Source organism: Thermobia domestica, chromosome 7 (genome assembly GCF_964235325.1).
Source record: "Thermobia domestica chromosome 7, izTheDome1.hap1.1, whole genome shotgun sequence".
In the NCBI taxonomy this organism is placed as follows: domain Eukaryota; kingdom Metazoa; phylum Arthropoda; class Insecta; order Zygentoma; family Lepismatidae; genus Thermobia; species Thermobia domestica.
The window spans coordinates 254,095,078-254,113,253 of NC_137460.1; the positions used below are offsets into that span (position 1 = coordinate 254,095,078).

General features: G+C 39.7%; 2 protein-coding genes across 3 annotated transcripts in view; one reads left to right on the forward strand and one right to left on the reverse strand.

The window, feature by feature from the left end:
* Positions 1-18,176, forward strand: part of LOC145690832 (uncharacterized) — a 294,099-nt gene that overhangs the window by 94,798 nt on the left and 181,125 nt on the right. The gene's annotated exons all lie outside the window — the stretch shown is intronic.
* The window catches only part of LOC145690834 (uncharacterized), an 82,925-nt gene continuing 81,892 nt past the window's right edge, over positions 17,144-18,176 (reverse strand). The window contains exon 5 of the transcript XR_014132289.1: positions 17,144-17,368. The gene's annotated coding sequence lies outside the window, so the exon portion shown is untranslated. The remainder of the gene's footprint in view (positions 17,369-18,176) is intronic.

Below are 18,176 nucleotides of genomic sequence, written 5' to 3' on the forward strand. Positions count from 1 at the left end.
ATATGCTACATACGCACTGCCCTTAAATGTTACATCATGCCATTGCAGGATGTCTGACATCTAACAGTTTTCCGTATATCACCTATGTTACATTCTGCTGCTATATTCTATTCTACTGTGGACATTCTGCGTCGATTTGTATGTGAGATCCTGACCGGCTATATTGTTTCATACGGAAAGTACGTAATTATAGATGGAACACTTATACGGAAAGTAAGTATTATAAAACATAACGTTTTCAGTTATACGTTTGCTGTACGTTAAGTATAAATACTACATGAATTACGCATGTAACCTACCGTTTTGAGTACGCTACCTACATTTTTCCCCCCAGGATGTGCTTTGAAAACTAGCCATATGTAGGATTACTGGGAGAAAGCATTTTTTGTTGAAAATCATTCCTGTTTCCTAAATGTTTTTGAGGTTAATCTACCTAAAGCCAAACATACCACTAACTAAAGAGTTTCAGACAGTATTGCTGAGCATGAGTAGTCGCCTTTGGTCCTGGGCTCGATTTCCGGCAGGGTCAGTCGGTCGAAAAGGTGTAACAGCTTTTTCAGGCTAGCTATCCTAAATGAGGTTTTTCCTGGGATTTCCTCATTCACACCAGGTAATGCCGGGATGGTATCTAATTTACAGGCTTCAGGCCGCTTCTTTCCTTATCCGTTCCTTATAACCCTCCCCCGTACCCTGATTGTGTGCTCGGCGAGGATGTCATCCCTCCAACCTGCGTGCTTAAGGCCATAGATGCCGGTAATGGCCATGACTTGTATCAATAATTAAATAAATAAATGTTGACGAGCGAGTGCTAGCAAGCGAAGTCGGGTTAGAACGCCGCAATGCACGTTATATTTGTCCATTAAAATTAATAGCAAATAGTAATTGCAAAATTTTCCATTCAGCACACGGCATTTCCAGTCTACTCAGTTCACAAATTACTCACATATCAATTATCTTTCCGCAACATGAACTCATTCCATCTATAAACATTGTGTTTTTATATAGTTTTGGTCCCCCGGAATCCTACAGAACCCGAGAAATATATTATATAGTTCTTTCGTAAATTTTGCAAATTCAAACTCATAAAATAGGACAGCACCATCGTTTTCTACATACAGTAAACGTTTTAACAAAAGAGACACTGACCAAAGCTTAAAACCCACTTTATTTTAAATTATAATTTGCAACATTTATATATATGTCTGTATTTTCATTAATTTCGATAGTGCCTGAAGAAGGTTATGCTAGATATCCGAAACAGTTACAAATTATAATTTAAAATAAAGTGGATTTTAAGCTTTGGTCAGTGTCTCTTTTGTTAAAACAATCAATCCAAAGCCATGAATAGTCTTACTACAGTAAACGTTATATATTTTTTAAAAATTAGTAGTACAATCCTTTTTCACACGCAGTCATTCATTGTAACCATAAATTACTGTTTTTATATTTATGTATTCTACACCTGCATCCATTTATCCAGCGCCGTAACTTAAATAGTTTTCTTGGTAGGGGGTAAGCATTAATACGCGTATTTAGTGCTCCTAGAAAAAAGTTGTTTCTCTAACCTTGGGCTTCCTCTTTCCATCTTTCTCTTACTCCTTATGGACCCGGGTCGTTAGTTACACCTTTGATCCCGTTCCATATATGACAAATGAATTAAGGGGGCAATATTGACAAATATCTAAGCCATACAAATAAACATTACTTCTAGGGCCCCTAATAGAAACTTTTTTTATTGAAATGCGCCCACGACTCATTTTTGTTTTATTTACCTTTTATGTGTTGTTTTGTTTATGTACATATTTTGTTTTTGTTTATGGACATATTCGATGCTTCATTTATAATTTCATGTTCGTATCGTATACGGAGTAAGAAAATGTTGTCTTAAAAATGGGTCCCCTCGAACGGCGGGGAACTTCCTTGGGGAAACATTTGCCCTCTCCCTCCTCAAGTTACGGCCCTGTCACTTATCACATCTGGTAGCCAGCCCACAAATCTAGGAGAAGCTCGGTAGAAGTTTGGGAGGGAGTCCCGATCCAAACGTATTATAGTTAATCATCATGTAATAGCTCAGCGTACAAATTTTCCACTAGAAATTTAGAGCTGGCGACCAGTGTTCAGTAGGAATGGTTTCTGCCTGAACTCACAGGGCAGCGCATTTTCTGTTTCGTAAGAAAATAATTGTCACTGAGTGAGAGAAAACACGGAATATGAAGTCTTTCTTTGTCAAACCAAAGGCCGTTTCGGGAGGGAACATCTCAATTTGTACGTGAGAGATATTGGCGACCATTATTTTTGGATTGGTGAGTGTGTCTGACTTTGAAATTTTGCACCCTGTTATAGTTCATTTGCAAGCGTACTGTGAAAATTTTAGGGGACCAGTACCGTAAAAATTTAGAGGGGCCCGCCCCCCTAGACCCCATGGATAAGGGCCTGTCACATATTAATATGATGTAGACCTATCATTAATTTTTATGCCAATTATATATTGTGGATCTCCAAACTTTTTGTGGCAACAAATCTTTAGAGGAGCACATAATCATATATCGGGTGTGGAAATGCTATGTTTTCATGCAAATATACAAACATCTCTTTAAGTATATTATTTCATTAACAGATAATCATTTTTAAACATATTTTCTTTACTGGTCTGTTACTCTAGTATAAAATTAATAAGTTGACACCAATTCAGTTGCAAACACTGCTCAACTTACTATCACATTTAGTGACGTCATATTGTGTGGTGCTCTGGTTTTGTCAACTTAAGATCTCCCGAAATCATGCGACCGCTTTTTACATCAATTCTTGAAGAAGATGAGTGCCAATGTAAAACACTAAGTTCAGTATTTAAAAAAAATGCCACTCAACCTATTGCAACCATAAGTGGCACATTTTAATATTTAGACTTGAAATAAAATACAGCTGCTTAAGGACGATTTCCTTTGTCTTTGAATTTCAAATATGGATAACAATACAGGGCCTTTCAGATAGAGGAGGGGGAGGGGAAAGTTTTATTAAACAAGACCATACATCTGGTACAATGTATATAGAGTACTACAGGTAGCATATTTTCTGCTATCAAGAGAAAAAAATACCGAGAATTCTTGCGCGACGTGACGTCAGGTGGAAGAGAGCACGAAGCAAACACATTGTAGGGAATACAGAAAGCGGTGTCCATGCGTGAAATTTATAAAGAATGGGTAATTATTGAGACTAAAATGAATAAAAATAACTTTGTTGCTGCTAAATGTCCGAATTGAGAAAGGAAGACTCCGTGTATAACATAGCATCCATTTCCTAAAATGTTGTTGGTACAACGGCAGTGAGTTCCTCCGTGTAAACGCGCAGACAGAATCGATGTAAACAATGCTAATATTTATTATATTCATTTCTTACCAAAATATTATAGAGACTTATAACACGAACTTCATAAGCTACTTGTAAGAAATAGAGTTCCGCCCTCATGCAATTTCTTCTCTGCAAAAATCGAATTGGCATGGAATTGTTGAGAACGAACAGAAGTAAAGGGTTAAGAGAAAATAATTTATTTTTCAAACATATGGGGCGGTATTCAGAGAGAATTCGTGGTCAATGTTCCGTTAAGGGGGTCCAGTGTCTTTGACACCACTTCTTACTATTGATTTTCGTTTGATTACATAATATAACGTTATATTAGGTTAGATTAGGTCAGGTCAAGTTAGGTTAGGTTAGCTTAGCTTAGGTCAGGTTAGGTTAGGTTAGCTTAAGGGGGTCCCGTGTAGTTTTGGACCCCCTTAACGGAACATGGGCCCAATTCGTTAATCGAAGGTTAGTCTCAGACTAGTTAGTAAGTATACCAAATCTTTACTAAGGAAGATGCATTATGGTATTCAGAGTCTACTTTGAGTACAACTAAAATGCCGATTTGAGTATGATTAACTTATATAACCCAAATGCATCGCGTGAGAAAACTAAATGTGGCAACTATGGAAAAGTAGATGAGCGCATGCGTAGTCTGTGAAAATGAAAATATATGAAATACGACCCAGACAACACGTACATGTACGACACATGTGCCTTGTCCATGCATAAGCCGTGCATGTGCACATGTGCATTTGCACGGATAAAGCACACATTTATATACCCCGTGCCTAAGCCGTTACGTGCACATGTGCATTTGCGTGGATGAAGCACACGTACAGAACTCGTGCTTAAGTCGTTATGTGTACATGTGCACTTGCATGGATGAAGCACACATTTATATAACCCGTGCTTAAGCCGTTATGTACACATATCCATTTGCATGGATGAAGCACACATTTATATAACCCGTGCTGTAGCCGTTATGTACACATGTGCATTTGCGTGGATGCAGCGCACGTACATAACCCATGCTTCAGCCGTGCATGTGCACATGTGCATTTGCGAAGATGAGACACATATAAAATACCGGTGCTTAAGCCGTTGTGTGCACATGTGCATTTGCACAGCTACTGCACGTGTGTATGAGACGTCCATAATACCGCGCAAGTGTATACTTTTACTTTCATTCTTTCACTCTCATTTTCATCAACAATATAAAGTAACCTCCAATATTGGTAGGTGTCGTTTTTCCTTCAGGCGGTGTTATAGAAACTTTTCGACGAATGACAGCTGAATGATTGTAGAAACTCCATAACTTCCTCTGAGCTAGGATACAAGATCAACAGGTGACAGCACTGTACTGTTGTAACTACTGTCGGACAGTTCATAGGTTTATAAAATTATTTTCGTGACCGATTAGAGCAGAATATGTTGCGTTTTTTGTTACTTGCAAACATATCAAAGATACTACTTAAAGCTTTGCTCGTTGCAAATAATAAACTCCAAAATAAAATTCTCACTGACAATTATTAGTTACTTGTGATATACTTTGAAGGTGATATCGTTGGTCTCCGAACTGGCCACCTGGAATCTCTAACCAGGTAAAAAAAATAGGGTATCCGTTGCTGGCGGAGAAAAATAAACTAGTCCTCTGGTGTTTCCATCCCCATTGTTTTGATTTTACTCGCGATCTTCTGTATACGGTTGGATTACTTGCCTCCTCGAGGTCCAAGGAAACAACCGTCGAATTGATTATAAGCCTCCACGGAGGCAAAAATACTAAATTGATCCTAATAGTTGACGACCCTTGCTATTGTTTTTGGCTTCTAGATTTATTTGATACTCTCCTCTTCGGAGGCTGAGATACCTGTACACAGTTGACGACCTTGGCATATCTATCGGCAAACGAATTCGTTTTCCTAACACAGTACTATGGCTTCTCCTACACAACCCTCATATCAGCATTGCGGATTACCACAGATCATCCCAGGTCCGGCTGACGCTGCTGCTCTTGACAGACAACGCAGGGAAAGCCACAAACGTGCTCAAGGCACTAGTCGATCTCCATCTGGATCTCGATCTCGCTCACGTTCACCAGCTCTTTCACGACAACCTCTGTCCCAGCCATCAAAGAAAGCACACACAATTAGCGATTCTGAATCTGAACTTCAGATAGATCTAGGAGACGACCGGCAATTTCCCCCATTACAAACACCGCAACGTCCACCGTTATACAACTTTCTCCTTCAACAGTTTGATCCTAAATTCGCCAATCTCAAAATTCTGCTCCAGCAATTCTGTAAGTACGTACCTCGTACGTCAATTTCTGAACTAATACCCACTCGCAATGGCATCATCATAAAATCCACAGATGAGAAACTGGCCTATAAAATTCTGAACCGCTGCAGCTATGAAGTCTTTGGCAAAACAGCCACTATGACACGATTAGCCGACAAAAGAGCCAAACAGCCACCACCACCACGAAAATCGCCTACCTTGTCTGTAGTTATACGTGGTGTGGACCCGTCGATCACAGACGAAGAAGTTGCCGACGAGCTCAAACAGGAAGGCCATGTCATTACGAAATGCATCCGCATCAAGAACAATATGGGCCCGACATATATGATGCGTGTTCTTACTTCGCACCAAGAAACTATCGATGAACTTCTAACTTCAGGGGCATTTATCTTCAAACGTCGACACCGGGTCGAGGCATCTCGCACTCCACAACCTCTCCCGCTCCGATGCGAAAAGTGTCAAAAATATAATTCGCATCCAACATCAAAATGTCCAAATCAACCAACGTGTGGCTTTTGCTCCGGGTCTCACTTCACTAAGGTCTGTCCAAATACCCACCAACCGCCTAAATGTACCACATGTCCTGAACAACACCCTACGTTCAGTTACAAATGCAAAGCCAGGCCACCAGTGGACGAGACTAAACCTGAACTTGTGGTGTCTATCAGAACGCCCGAAACTAAATCTGAATCTCCGCCTATCACTTCAGTATATCAACCTATCACAATCGAACAACTTCTTGCATTTTTCACCGTAGCTCTGCAAAACATTCATCCATTTCAAAGACAATATGTACTCCAACAAATCCAACTTGCAGCTCAGGCAACTCTAAACGTCACATTAAATGCTACATATTCAGGTCCGTATGCTTATTTCCATGCTACTGCGGTTCCACCTAGCTCTTAAAAACCTCACTTACTGTATATCGATCATTATGGCTTTAATATTTCTGTTTCTTAATATCCGGTCTCTTCAATCACATAAACCACTGTTTGAACAACTGCTACTAGAAGAACAAGTCAATGCATTTCTCCTTAACGAAACTCATCTGAAGCCTAAACAAAGCTGCAAATTTTCACGATACACACTGCTCAGACATGACACAACCATACCCATGTGCCGTGCAAATGGCGGAGTCGCCCTTGGGTTTTCTCCATCAATCGCATATCGCCAACATTTACTGTCAATACCAAACATCCCGGAATACATCATTACCTCTCTATACTACAAAGATATATATGTCACTTTGGCTACCATTTACATCCGCCCTGGTCATGCCATACCTCTAAAATTTTTTCAGTATATCTCAGACACTTTCCGCACCTACATCATTATGGCAGACATAAATTTTCACAGTCGAACAGCCCGCCAAAAGGAAGAATTTCTAGATTTCATTGCAACCGAAACATCCGGCACATTCCATACCCTGCCTCATTCTACCCGACCGATCTCGGATACCACTCCAGACGTTGTCATTACTTCAGCCAGTATCTCTGCACGGTGTACTCTCACAGTACTCGACCCGCTTGGTAGTGATCATGTTCCCGTTAAATTATCACTCACTTCTTCACACCGTCCAGCACCCCACTTACCTCCTGTCACTCGTACCACGTTGCGCTTCGACAAAGCCGACTGGCCAGGATATCGAAATTACCTCAGTAGCATTTTTGCAAACTTAACTTTATCAGAAACGGAGGAAGATCTTCATAATTCTTTGGATAGAATAACTACAGCACTCCATGACGCTACTAGCCGTTTCATACCGACTAGTACATCCCATAGTTATCGCCCAACGCTCCCACCCCATTATTTACTACTTATGAGACGTTCACGAGCGCTCTACAAAGATTACAAACGTACAGGAAATCTAGAGTCATTGCACTTACATCGTCAATTTCAACGCACAGTCCACAATTATGTTAAAGCATATAAACTCCGTCAATGGATAAAAGCTTGCAATAATTTGGCAGACGATGCACACCCATCCAGATACTGGAACCGTTTCAACATGCTCACTGGTCGCAAGACCCATACTACCTATCCTCTTCTAGAGAATGAAAATCCTCTTCACACAGATAAAGAAAAAGAAGACGCCTTCGCAACCTATCTACAATCTATTTTCACTCCGTCTGAAGCAGCCATTCCTCGCAGGCATCCCACACATACCTTTAACATAAATTCACCAGAACTTCAACCCAGCACGTCTCATGTTTTACCCGCACATCCTCTTACTACGCCTATCACTGTAACAGATATCAACTCCGTCACGGCTCGCAAGCGCAATACTGCCCCTGGTCTGGACTCAATCACTTATCGTCATGTCAAAGAAGCGCCTCTCGCCTTACTACACCTTTTAGCAACTATATTTACGTTTATTCTCCGCACAGGTTATCTTCCCCCTCAGTGGAAGACTTCCAAAACACTCATGTTTGCTAAGCCACACAAACCGCTAAATTCCGTATCATCTTACAGGCCCATACAATTAACTCCGACTTTCAGTAAAATATTGGAACGCATCCTTGTCAAAAGACTTCACACTCACTTAACAGCGAAAAATTTGCTACCTTTACATCAAGCTGGTTTCCGACCAGGATATAGTATTAACGATCAGTTACTTCGCCTCACCAACATGATCACTAATCATTACAATTCTTCCAAGCCTGCCTATTTAGTTTTATTCGATCTCGAAAAGGCATTTGATAAAGTACGGCACCTGGGACTTTTATTCAAGCTTCTGTCTTTCCGTCTTCCAATCACGTACATCCGCTTCATTTTCAATTTTCTCTCAAACCGCCTGGCTTACATTTACATCAATGACAGTGTCTCTTATCCTGTTTTTCTTCATAGCGGCGTTCCGCAAGGCTCTGCCTTGTCCCCACTGCTGTATCTGCTTTATGTCGCTGACATGCCGTCCTTACCGCAAAATATTCATACATTTCAGTACGCCGATGACACGGCTTTCCTGGCGTTAACAAAGACTATCTCTCAAATAAACACTGCGATGAATGAAGCTATCCGTCGCTTTAGCGATTGGTGTCGGACGTGGCGCTTAACAATAAACGCTACCAAAACTCAGGCCATAGTCTTTATTCCACCAAAACGTCGATCACGAGTTCATCGAAACCCAGCTCGTCTTGCCCTTACCGTCAATGATGCTGCCATACAGCACTCAAAGACAGTGAAATACTTGGGTATAACATTTGATCATCATCTTACATGGCGTCCACACCTCGCTACCGTTGTAAGCAAAGCCAAAAATAGATTAAATTTACTTAAATGTTTCATAGGTACAACGTGGGGTCTCCATTCTTCTACGCTTATCAACACCTACAAGGTCTTCCTCCGTCCCATACTTACATATGGTTTTACCTCCTGGATATCAGCAAGCGCAAAACATTACGAAAAGCTGTTAATAATGGAACGACATGCTCTCCGCCTAGCCTACCGCATTAAATTACCAAGTCCAACCCGTGAATTGTACGACCGCATCACATTTCCTCACCTACTTTATCATATTGAAGCTCTTCGTATTAAATATATAACTCAACGGTATGACAACGAACACGCTTTATTTTTTGAAACCGTTTACAGCGACGCTCCCTATACTCACAGCCATCACCACACGTCTACACCTCTCTCACTGCTTTTCGCATTATATAAATATACCGTACCTCCAAATCATCCGGACTATAACATCATCAGTATCCTCAGCACATCACACGTACCGGCCCATATCTCACCTTCATATCATGCACAGTAAACCCACTTGTCACTAACAGGACCTCCTCACGTATAATAAAATAAATAAATAATTAAATAAAACTTATGGCGGTTTAATACAGTTCATAAATGTCTCTTTGCCCAACAGAAAATATTTTTTTCCGACACAAATATGTTAAATCTCTTTCCCTAATAGAGGGTGTAGCCCTCGCAATGGGTGCTAGCTACACCATAGCTAGCTAACTTATAAAAAAAAGTTGGTCTTATAGATGGTGTTACTGCGTAAGCCACTAAATATATAAACTATTTCTCGTTGCATCTCGAATATGTTTTTATGTCACCTCTAGTGATGGGATTTTTACCGGTAAATATATTTTGGGTATTTACCTTGGGTAAATACCCAGGTATTTACCCAAATTGGGTAAATATAAGGGTTTTTTCCTTTTCAATTATATATGTGATACAGATCTTGTTGAACAGTACATAAAAATAATGAATAGGTAACACTAGATCCAGTAGAAGCTAGAACAATTGTCAAAAGGCATTAAATTTATTATTTTCATTAATAGAAATGAGTTATGTGGTCATTCCTGTTTTGATATTTCTCCAGAGAGCACGGTTTTAAGAACTGATCACTCTGATAAAGACTACATTTACTTTTCTACAAATAAAGAAACTAAGCAAGTACATGGAACGCTGATAAATGCATTTCTTTTAATTTACATTCTGTAAGTGACTATGGGCGACAAGCCATTACAACTAACATGACTTGAAATCTATTATCTGTTATACCATACATGCTTTAATAAGTACAAATTGAACACAGTAAGAGTAGGAGTATATTTGAAGACTTTCATACTTCACTACACTTGCTCGCTAGGCATCACAATATAATAAAAAATGAGCTGTCTCAAGCCAGAATGAAGTAACTGAATTTTCATGTTTTGCGGGAAACTATCATTCTTGGGAACAAAATAGATAAAATGCCATTGGTTAATGGGCTTCACCTGACGGTTACGTCAGTTTCTTTCATTAGTTTATGATTGGGTGGTATCAGATTCATACTTGTAATTCAAATGATTCCATGCTTTAATTTAGAATTGGGCAAAAATCAGTTAGTTTTCTCTGGTTTCAAACACCTCAGTTGGCAGTATCAAGCTAATAAAACTACTGAATTACAGAATATTCAGGACTTAGTAACGTTCTCGAAATATTCTATAGACATAAGGGCAAAACGTTATCTCGTTATGAGATGGCATTTCTATCGAGATTACTCATCATATTCATCGGTACATGAAATGAATATATGGAATCATCGCTGGTAATGTCTCCATTTATCTCACACATATAAGAAGTGTCACTTTCACTGTCTTCTTCATGGGTTCTCCTTTTTCTTGGTGCCATGGTGCATTCCAAGTGTGATGAACGTGTACTTTTTTTATACCTTCCGATAACTTACTTTCTAAGTCTTTCTGCTGCTCTGATTGAACAATTTCTCAGTCTCTTTACGCTGTGTTGATACTTTTGGCTTCTGTTCCCGGTGATGCAGCTTCGAGTTATAAACTGTATACGTAACTTTTCCGGCTCTGAAAGCAGTCAGTCTATTTCTCGACTTAGTGTGCATTTTTGAGAAATTACTGAAAGATCTTCATGTGGCGGCTGATCAGGGGCGGATTCAGGACCGACTTCTGGGGGGGGGCGGTGGGTTGTCAAACTGCTACTTTTAAGAGCTCCAAACTTTGGGATGGGTTTTATTTATATATATAAAATAAGAAAGTTTCCTCTTCTGGGGGAAGATCGCCCCCCCTGGATCCGCCCCTGCGGCTGATAATACCGATGCTGTTAATATCCGCTGTGCGACTTCAGATAATGGGTACTTCCACAAACACCTTGCCACCGAATTACTGGGTTCATTTCACCAGAACTTGTCCAAATGAACTTCTTGCCCCACAAACTTTTCTTTGCCTTGTAATGTGCGAAACCCTTCATAACATTTACAAGATCAACTTTCATGTTCTCTGCAACCTTGTGTATGAACTCCAATCCATCGAGATGTTGTTCTGGAGTCAAGTCAAACCCCTGTGATGATGGATAGCTCTGGTATAGTGAATCGGCTGAAGTGCTGTAACTTTTGTGCTTTCGAAATTATTAAGAATGTTTGTTTCTTCTGCTTTGGACAATGGGAATTCGGGTACAGTCTTTCTTAGTTGTTTTTCGATTTCTTTGACAGCAGGAAAAACTCGGTGTATGTTACATTCATCAGATTCTAATATATTTATCCAGGAGGCTTTTGGCTTAAGAACATATATTAGCCTTTCAACTGCCACCCAGAAACCCTTATCTTCAAGCAACCTTGATTTATGGTCTTTGATAAATGCTGTATATCTTGCAGTAGTTTCATGAACAGCTAGATTATGTAAAGAGATTTTGTAGCTTTTAGACTTTCAAGAGATTGTAAATAGCTTCCTCAGCAGGTTTTACATGGAAGAGTAAGAGAAGTGTGAATGTTTTTCTCATTGTTAATTGCATGAAAAGGCGTTCAATACCTGAGTATTTTTAACCATTTTAATAACGTGTACAACATTTGCCATTGTGAGGAAATTGAACAAAACTTCAAAATATCACTGCAGACAAGGTTGAACGTTTGTGTTTTACGTGACATGGTTGTAAATGTAGATACTTTACTTGTATAAGTGAAAAACCCTTCTGCATATTTGGTGCATCATCACAAATGAGAACAAAGAACTTGCTGGGGTCGTATTTTTCAATGACATCAAATACTTATCGCTAATGCACTCAGCAGTGTGACGGTTACCTTCCGTGTTGATAAAATGAACAAATATTGGATGGGGGTTTGTAATATTAAAGTTGATTATTCCCTCATTACGATCATTACTCCAACCGTCTCATTGAAGATTTAGATACTTCCAATCTTGTTGTGTTTGCATTTCATTAAACTTGGCATCAAGTTGTCCCTAAAATTTTTTAACTTATTTGACCATGTGGCCATTATTTTGCAAAATATAAGCCATTTGAAAATACTTGTAAATTGTTTTACCAAACCCTTTTCAGCCATCGTTGTTTGACTCTTTTAAAAGGTCATACGGCAAATCCTTGAATTATATGAAATAAAATTACTTGTACATTAATAGAAAACACTTGCGCTGGGCTAGGGTAAATGCAATGTTATATATAAGAAATTAAGTGTTGACTTTATTACGTAAGTAGTTAACTATCCTTTGCCATTTGCAATTTTTATCTGAACTTTGAGACAACTTATAGACACTGCAAGCCAGCAAACTACTCCCTTATTGCTCAACCCAAAACGTAACTTGATATGTGATGTGTGTGTGAGCTTATTAACTCATTAACTTACATGTGTTACGGTATGTATATATAGGCTACTTACGTTTTCATCAACTGTCATTGTATCCATAAAAGTGATAATGCTACTATATGAACTTTTTACATTGATGGAGGAATCTTCATATATGAAACTGCATCAAAGGTTTATAAGACACCCTCGCCACTAAAGAGTCATCAATGCTTTAATTGTTACTACAACTTGACGTAGGTTATGCACTTTCATTCACTTGTTCTTTCCTAGTATTTTGAAAATAATCATTCAAACTTCTCCCTTGCAAACCTTTTAAAATTGTTTTCTTTAGACTTTCAGGATACTTAAAACATTTATACACATGATCTGACATTTTATTTATATATGCGTGCTTATAGTTTTTATCACATTATTTGCACTTTACTGATTTATCACTTCGTACATTATATGCGCTGCAAACATTACTTTTCTTTCTTCCAATTTTCAGTTTTTTTCTCTCCCTGAATAAAAGAAAACTTAGGAAATTCAACTAAAATAAGAGGCACGTCTACTTTCAAGTCTCAAATCAGTACCAGTACTGAACTTAATTAGAAAAGGAATGGTTCGAAGCAATTTTACCAGATATATATTATGAGTTTCCAGTGTTGCAGGTTTGCATCCTTCTTTAACCACATTTGTATCTGGAAGATTTTATTCTGCTATTTTAGAGCCCACTATGTCTTCTTATTACGTAATCTTGAAGTTTGTAATAAATACCCACTTTTTGGGTAGGTAAATAAAATTTCGGTATTTACCGGGTATTTACCCAATTTTTATTTACCTACCCAGTGGGTAAATACCCAAGTCCCATCCCTAATCACCTCTGCACTATGAGGAAATCACCTGTGTCCTACATGTAAGTCATCTGGGTACTGCGTGTAAATCATCTCTGTCCTACATGTAAATCACCTGGGTACTGCGTGCAAATCATCTCTGTCCTACATGTAAATCACCTGGGTACTGCGTGACAATCACCTGTGTACTACGTGTAAATCACCTCTGTCGTACATGTAAATCATCTGGGTACTGCGTGTAAATCACCTATGTGCTACGCGTAAATCACCTCTGTCCTACATGTAAATCATCTGGGTACTGCGTGTAAATCATCTCTGTCCTACATGTAAATCACCTGGTTACTGTGTGTAAATCACCTGTGTGCTACATGTAAATCACCTATGTGCTACGTGTAAATCACCGCTGTCCTAAATGTAAATCACCTGTGCACTACATGTAAATCACCTGCACAGTAGGTGTAAATCACTTGTGCAGGACGTGTAAGTGTGCATTGCACATGTCCTGTGCATGTGAAGATGTTGAATAGGACTTGTGACGTATATGTGCATCACATGTACAGGCGTGCATTTATACAGATGATGCACATGTTGCATCCGTGTAATTGTACATGTATTATACGAGTACTGTACCTGCATTGTGCTGTCTGGGAAAATGTGTCGCACGCTAAACCGTGGGTAAAAGATTAGCCTCTGCTCTAGATTAGTCACATGTGATTAACTTCGTCAAATACCACGTCCTAATCAGAGACTCTAAATACAATTTTAATAACCATCCGTTAATCAACCCCGTAATATGGCGTTAATCAAACTTCAAAACTACTCTGCATAAGGCCCATGAAGTTGAAGAACTTAAAAGAAATTTAAATAACTAGAGTCGTGGATGCAGATCCTGTAGGACGAGCAAAAATGTTAGAAAAGAGGATTTGCCCATTTTGTCCCCATAACTCGGTGAAGCCAAAAAAATAATAGAGACAAACCTGATTGGCTGCTCTCTTTTCAACAAGTAATGCTCGCTTTAAACTAGGTTTTCCGTGCGCCAACATAGTGTTCATTGCGTTTATTCTTATTTAAGTATTCGCTTTAACCTTTAAAATGGTTACATGCGCAGCTTATGGATTCGTGTTCGTTACCTTCCTTGGGGCTTGCGTTCTTATTTAAGTTGAGGCTCGTGCTCACTTGGGCTAGCACTCATCCTCCAATAAGGATCACACTCAGGGTAAAATCCAGGATTTTCTGAGCGGGGGTGCACCAATAATTACCAAACTAACCAATCACACTGAAACTCTTCAAAGTGACATGTGACAATATTCTTTACCCTTGAGAACGCTGATACATAGAACGGAGGGGGTATTTTAAAGAAGGTAGCATGTTTTCTGTCCTACTTGACAAATGTTATATTGTTTTGCTTGGTGAATCCTTTTCCTTCAACCTTCAGAAAATCGACTTAATGTATTGCTTTTGCAAACCTCTGCTTTCTCTTAAGCCCCAAACGGAAAAATAATGGCAGAAAGTTTCGGGAAGTGTTGCTATTTTCACTCCTAGCTTCTGATTTTAGATAGTGTATATTTGCAACGGATGGGTGCACGTGCACCGGTGCACCCCCTAAATCCGGCCCTGATCACACTCACTAGACTGCTGGGAGCTCGTGCTCACTAATTTCATTGGAGGTGGAGGCGTGGTGGCTCAGTGGTAGAGCGATCATCTCCAGTGCTTGGGGTCACTGGTTCGATCCCAGCTCGTGCCGTGCGGACTTTGTGGTGGACAAACACCATGCTCGTGGGTTTCTCGGGGTTCTCCCGGTTCCTTCCACTTTCTTCATTCTACCATTTCATTCATTTCTCATAATTATCGTCTCCTTTAGCCTAACCGGCATATTCGCGTGACGTAAAACTTAAAGATTTCATTTTATTTTATTTTATTTCTATTTTTATTTCATTGGGGTACATGTTTATTGGGTTTGGGCTCATTACACTCAATAAAGCTCGGGCTTACCAATCTGAACTAGAGTAAGGGTCACTACCATTAATGAGCTCGTGCTCAATGACGTCAGTGGGGCTTGCAATGAGTTTATTGCTTTCAGTGGGGAAAGCGTTCACTATTCTCATTAAGGCTCGCTCTTCCTCAAGCTTGTTCTCATATCCTATAATGAGGCTCGCATTTACTCGGTCTCGGTCTCACATTCTTCAGTCAGGCTCACTCTCACTAGGCTGCTTGGAGATCGCGCACCCTAATCTATTTCGGGCGAGCACGCGATTAGTTAGGTTCCGGGTCACTAATCTTAATTAGACTCTTCCTCACTCGCGCGTGCTATCTCCCGTCAACTGGGCTCGAGCTCACTCATCAATGAGGCTCAAACTTACTGACACCAATGTGTATTAATGTGGGCTCGGGATCCATATTTTCAATGGGGTTCGCGCTATTTATTCTCGTTGAGGCTTACGCTTTCTTGGTCTAGGACTCACATTCTTTAATGAGGTTCGAACTCACTAGGCTCCTTCGAACTCGCGCTCTCTAGTCTTCTTCGGTCACCCACTTGCTTAGATTCGGGCCCACTAATCTGGATTGGACTCGTGCTCACTTCCGACATCTGAGCTCGATCTCACTACCATCAATATAACTCGAGCTCACTGATACCAGCGCGGTTTTCACTAATGTAGGCTAGGGTTCATTACCTTTAGTGGGTTCGTGCTCATTATTCTCGTTGAAGCTCGTGCTTATTTGACCCCGGACTCATATCTTTCAATGAGGCTTGCACTAACTAGGTTCCTTGGAGGTCGTGCTCTCTGATCTCTTTCGGACAAGCGCTTACTTGGGCTCAGACTTCAACACTCAGTGGGACTCGAGCTCACTGGCATTAGTAGGGCTTGTACACATTTTTGCTTGGGCTCACATCCTTCATTCAGGCTTGTGCTTAGTCAGGTTCTGGTTCAAATACTTTAATGAGACTTGCAGTCACTGGCGCAAATCCCGGGGAGATGAGGGAGACGTCCCCTCCAATGCTGGAACTGAGGGGGACTGTCTCCCCCAAATAACCCGATTTGAAATGTTTTTTTTGGGGGGGAGAAATGTAATGATTCGTGTCCGATTCCCACAAGGAAAAGTGAGATGAAATTGATTTTGCCCCAGAATAAGCTTCAAATCTACCCGCCTTCCAATTTTGAAGACAACTCTGCTCTCCTGATCTTCTACAGCATTATCTTTCAACTTCATAAATATTTTGAACATTGCTTAAAAAATTATGGGAATCGTCTTACCCGTTCCCCCCCCCCCAACGTTGAAGGCAGATTTGCACCGATGCTTGCAGTTATTATACGAATTTTGTTCGGTCGCATTTTCTGCGAACTAAACCCAAAATATACTAGAACATATAACAACAAGAACATGTATTTGAGCAATCTCAGCCTAAAAAACTAAAGCCCAAACAATGAAGAAGCACAGTGCAAGGAAAAGCAATCAATGCGTTCCGGGTTCTGTGACTTCTGAGGGCTGCAATTAGAATTATCACTAATATTTCCTATCAATATACATAAAACAATAAGAATGAGTGGATGATAACATTAATATAAATTTATTATAATATAGCAATTTACCCTGCGTATTTGTAGTGTTAGAATTAGTAATATTTTTGTCTCTATGTAGTTTCAACAATCAAATGCAGTTAGAATATGCTCGGAGTATACAAAAATATATGCTAAAAGCAGAAGACGCTATTTCCTCTCTTCCACGTGACGTCACACTTCCAGCGACCAATCCCAGTTTGAATCGCATATTTAGCAGCCCCTGCATCTGGTATGTTTGAACTATAGGCAACTTGTGCTTACGGGCTAAACTCAGTTCTCTGAAATCAATCGACAAACGATTATTACAGTCACAAAGATAACACTTAGGCTTCCAAGTTTCAAAATTACGTTGTGTATGAAAACAGTAAATAGAATTAATTCTTTGCCACCTGAGACCTAGAGTCTGGAAGAAATTCAGAGGTAGTTCAAGGAGAATTTCTGTACTCATAAATAAAAGTTGTGAATATACGTGTTGAAGCAAGGATACTTACGTTTACATTATCCATACGCTGATGTTTTATCAATACTTTTATTCCACATTTAAAAAAAGTCTAGATATCGATAATAATCCTGAAACAAAGATGAGCTATAATCAGATTTCACAATTTTTAGGAATTAGATTTTTGGGCTGACGACATCTAAGGCCTTTTAGTCCGTCACGTATACGAGGGACGACGTTCCCCGGCGAACACACTATCCGATGAAAGGGAGGGAAGAAAGAATTGAAGAAGGAAGGAAGTGGCCCGGGGACCATGATGTTAGGTACCATCCTGGTATTTTTCTGGTGTGAATGAGAGAAACTCAGGGAAAACCTTACTCAAGATGGCTGGCCTGGAAAACCTATTACACTTTTTCCACCGAGTGTCCCCACCGGGAAACGAACCTGGGACCGCTCAGATTTTACAAGTCAATCGTGAAAGGCAAGCTATCCAATCCCATAGCCCTTTAAAAAAAATGAAGGAAACATTTCTTCTGCCCTCCTTTCCCCTAAAGGGTTCACATTCATCGAAAAAAATGAAATGAAATTTCTTTAGTTTAATGTCCCATGATTATGCTCTTTATGCTAGAGGAGACAGATAATTAATG